This window comes from Pseudochaenichthys georgianus, chromosome 3, assembly GCF_902827115.2.
Source record: "Pseudochaenichthys georgianus chromosome 3, fPseGeo1.2, whole genome shotgun sequence".
NCBI classification, from domain to species: Eukaryota; Metazoa; Chordata; class Actinopteri; order Perciformes; family Channichthyidae; genus Pseudochaenichthys; species Pseudochaenichthys georgianus.
The window spans coordinates 44,197,145-44,202,236 of NC_047505.1; positions in this window are offsets into that span (position 1 = coordinate 44,197,145).

A 5,092-nucleotide genomic window follows, 5' to 3' on the forward strand; every position below is an offset into this window, starting at 1 on the left:
CTAATGAGCATGAAATTAGCAATCAGAAACTTGTGATTAGCTATTAGCATTTGTGGCCACACGTAACATAGGCTTTAATGGCTCTAAGTGCTACGACAACTAGGACATTAACACAATCAAACAAAAGCAAATGTAAATCTGCCCTCTATACTCCGAGAGGCTAATCCGTAAATGAGTGGCAGCTGTTCAGGCAAGAGGCTGGTAACAAGAGCGACCAAGGAGGACCGAGAACATCAAGTACACAAACGCACAAGCACTGTCCAGATGGGTCTCGGTCTCACCGTGGACCATTTTACTTTTCATAGGAGGTTTGGGACACCCTCTGCATTCTGTGTTGGATTTGAAGCTTTCTCTGTCAGTGAAAAGTCGATGGGAGGCTCATACTGTGCTTTGGTACTGGTATATAAAAACATTTGTTGTGGTGTATCACACATTTTTTTCTGCCTGAGAGAATTGTGAATCAGGATGATACATTTATTAATAAAAGTATACTGATACCAGCTTGTTACAGTATCTGAAACATGCTTTTCATGTTAAATGGGACAAATGATGGTCATGTTCAGGCTTATACTTGTTTTTAAGGTTTCTTTACTTGCTTATATGCTTTAACTTTGTCTGTTTTAGCCCATTTCTTAAAGCCCCTCTCACTTAAACATCCAAACTGCTCTGGTCGGCTTGTGAAAAGAAAAATGCAAATGAATGGGTAATGGCAAGTTCATCAATACAGTTCAAATCATAATACAATACTTCAAAATAGTACAATACTTGGTGAAGTATTGCGCTTAGTATGGAATAAAGAACATTAAGTCGTGATAGGGTAGATACTTTTTAAACAGTTAGGCCAGATCTAGTTTGTACGATAAGGTACAATAGAAAACAAGGCCAATCAAAGTTCTTACTTTTGCCCATGAACTGAATAGCAATTATATAAATATGATATTCAGTCGAAGCAAAACGTAATCAACATCTGTAAGGTTTCAGCGTTAGAGTCTGTGAGCTTATTGTTTTGTGTTTATTCTGGTGGCCTTGCAGTTTATTTTGATGTTGGCTCTGTCCTCTCGTTTCAGGTGTCATCACTTCCTGTCGTGGTGTGTCACTTGCCAGCTTGATTGTGACCTCCTGTTCTGGATTGTTTGCACCTGTGCCTCATTAACGGTTGTGTATATGTAGCCCTGTTCTCCTGTTGTCTTTTGTCGGTTCGTCTTGTCTCTATACCAAGTCCATGTCTGTACTCCCTCGTGTAAACATTGAGCATACTAGTCGAACCTAGTGAACTATTGAGTATCCTAGTAGATCCTAGAAACCTTTTTCTTTGTAAAGTATTTTCGTACTATTAGTTGAACCTAGCGAACTTGAGTGTCCTAGTTGATCCTAAAACCTTTTTGTATATTAAAAGATATTTTTTGAAATCAAGAAAGAATCGTGCAGTCTTTGTGAGTCCTTTGTGTCAACATCCATGTCACAGTCCAAGGACAGTGTTCTGAATCACAGTAAAGAAAAAAATAATGGGACCAGGCCATCTGATGGAGGACCTTCCTTTAAAGTGGAAATGAGTTTTACTTGTTCCGTGCATGTATGACCTACAAATGTATAAAAACAAAGCCTACGGGAACAAAGAAGACACCGAGAGGGAGAAGAGGAAGAATACAGCCTGTAGTTTCTGAGCCAGTGGTCTCTTTCTCGTCATTATGTCGCCCAGAGGGGCTGGAAAGATGTGTGACAGAGACTGAAAGAGCGTAGCTGTTTCCCCCGGTGATGTGAAAAAAAGACCCAGCATGAAATACATCAAGTAAGATGTTGATGCATACATCTACACCAGCCTGAACACATTTGCTTCTACTTCTGTTTCTGTGAGCACATCCACTGCATATGTTTGTGCATCTGCATATTTAAGAATCTGTAAGTGTATGCTTGAACATGTGTGTTTACATGTTTGTACATGCTGCACTTACTCGTGTGAATATGAGAAACCACTTAAAAACCATAGCTCACTTTACAAGCAGAAACCACCCCGTTCCCATGTGAAGTCTGCGTAGAGACCGAAATCAGGCCGAATCCAGGATGATCTGATGGCTTATTAATGCACAGGGACACGGTTCATACCCGACACATTCAGATGTGCATTTAGCTTTTTGCCCCATTGCGGGCAATATAAGCCGGAGGGTGCAGGGCCCATTTCCAAAGAGCCAGTCTGTAATGAGAGATCAGAGGCGAGGTTTTATCATAGGCAATAAAACATGAGTACCGCGTGTCTGTTAATAAGACCCCAAGAGGATTGTAGAGGGGGGTGAAAGACATGGGCTCCTAGGATCAAAGACATGTCTGCCTGGAGAGGAGAGGAGTAGAAAGGAAGGGTAGGAATGAAGAGGAGAGGAAAGGAAGGGTAGGAATGAAGAGGAGAGGGGAGGAGAGGAAAGGAAAGGAATGAAGATGAGGAGGGGAGAGGAGAGGAATGAAACGGAGAGGAGAGGAAATTAAACGAAAGGATAAGAATGAAGAGGAGAGGAATGAAAAGGAGAGGAGAGGAGTAGAAAGGAAGAGGAGAGGAGAGGAGAGGAAAGGAATGAAGATGAGAGGAGGGGAGAGGAATGAAACGGAGAGGAGAGGAGTAGAAAGGAAAGGTCGGAATGAAGAGGAGAGGAAAGGAAAGGAAAGGAAGGGTAGGAATGAAGAGGAAAGGAAAGGAAGGGTAGGAATGAAGAGGAGAGGGGAGGAGAGGAGAGGGGAGGAGAGGAGAGGAAAGGAAAGGAATGAAAATGAGAGGAGAGGAAATGAAACGAAAGGATAGGAATGAAGAGGAGAGGAGAGAAGAGGATGGGAATGAAGAGGAGAGGAGAGAAGAGGAGATGAGAGGAGAGGAGGGGAATGAAGAGGAGAGGAGAGGAGGGGAATGAAGAGGAGAGGAGAGGGTGGGAATGAAGAGGAGAGGAATGGAAAATAGCTAGTGATGCATTGAAGCTGATTCCAAAAAGAAGAAATAAAAGAGACACGTAAAGAAAGGGATGGATTGAGATGAATTGAATATATAGAGGTTTATCTATACTCAATCCTCTATTCATTTGCTTTGTTCTTTCTAAAGCTAAGCTACAGATTAGATTTATTTTCATTGACTCAAAGCAATTTGTTGCATGTCTTTTAAACAGAATGTTCATTGATTTGTTCATTTATTCTGTATGTTACAATGCAACTCAGTATAACACCACCCTGAACATATCAAATATTACGTGGACACAAAAAATACAATGCCACTGAATTAAGTAGAATGAAAGTCGTGTTTTCATCTCTCTGCTGGGAGGTCAGGAATTAAAACATGAGTGTGGAGCAGCTGCACTTGATGTGACAGGAGCCTTTCCAATTTATTTTTGATTGGCCTTGCTTTATGCAGGCTTCTGTACAGATTTCCCATGGGCAACTTTGCATTCTCACTAAGACTGGGAAATGTGCAATGCCTACAAGCAGAAACTACAAATTATTTTCCAGGAGGATATGTCAATTAGGTTTCATCCACTGTGTTTTTGAGGGCTGACACTCATATCTTAATGCTTTCTTCAACATCTGAAGCTTGTTTTAAAGTGGAGGGCAATTATCCTGGTGAAAACTTAATTGAAGATCTTACAAAAATCTCTAGCTGAAGCTTATTCAGACTCAGACGGTATTTGTAATTGACTTAAACATTACATTATATTACATTGCATTTAGCTGACACTTTTATCCAAAGCGACTTACAATAAGTACATTCGACTAGGAAGACACAACCTTGAAGAAAACAGAATCATATAAGTACATCAGGTTTCATAGAGCCAAGCATTTCAAGTGCTACTCAACTGGCTTTAGATAAGCCAGTCCTTTATTAGTATATAAGTGCTCTGTTAGCAATTCTTTGTTAGTAATTCTATCGCTCGAGGTGGAGTCGAAAGAGATGAGTTTTCAGTCTGCGCCGGAAGGTGTGTAAGCTATCTGCCGTCCTGATGTCAATGGGGAGCTCATTCCACCATTTTGGAGCCAGGATAGCAAACCCACGTGTTTTTGCTGATGGGAACTTGGGTCCCCCTCGCAGCGAGGGTGCAGCGAGTCGTTTGGCTGATGCAGAGCGTAGTGCACGTGATGTACAGGACATGGTACAGTTTAACCATGTCCTGGATGTAGGAAGGGCCAGATCCATTCGCAGCATGGTACGCAAGGACCAGTGTCTTGAAGTGAATTCTAGCAGTTACCGGAAGCCAGTGAAGGGAGCGGAGGAGCGGCGTGGTGTGGGAAAATGTAGGAAGGTTGAAGACCAGACGAGCCGCTGCATTCTGGATGAGCTGCAGAGGTCGGATGGCACATGCAGGTAGACCAGCCAGGAGGGAGTTGCAGTAGTCTAGGCGTGAGATGACGAGAGCCTGGACCAGAAGCTGCGTGGCTTTCTGGGTCAGCTGGGGACGTATCCTCCTGATGTTGTAAAGCGTGTATCTGCAACAACGGGTTGTAGCAGCGATGTTTGCAGTGAACCCTTGAGGTGTATGATCCTGGTCTGCGGCCTCACCGCCACCCTGCTGCATGTTGGGCCATACATCTGGTCTGTTTGTGTTTTCTCATGACAGCCAAAGAGATATATATTAACATTAGATATCAGATGAGAGATCTCAGATTGAAAGAGTTCACTTCCTAAAATAGTTCAGTCAGACAACTCACGTGTTTCTTTAACATGTTTAATAGAAGCAGCATATAGTTGAGTGTGGCGTCTAGGCTCAGGCCTCATCACTCCAGTCCACAGATATACATAGCCCGAGCCTACAGGTGGAAGCTGGGGTGGTGGTGGGGCAGGCAAGCAGCAGCGACGTGGAAGTAGCTGAAGCAATAGCAGCAGCAAGCAATGCATAGAGAGAGATCTGGCAGGTTAAATAGAGCGGCATATTAAGGAGACTCTGTTTGGTTGGTTGTAGAGTGGCAAGGGGGAGTTATGTATGAATGCAGCATAAGTGCTCGAGTTGACTGCCTGAACTAGATCGCAGGCTTCGCCCCATGTTGCAGATATCAATCTTTTAAGAGGAAACTTGACCATGAAGATCCAGGCTGGGTGTGTAATCACCACAACCACCTTGAAGAAAAC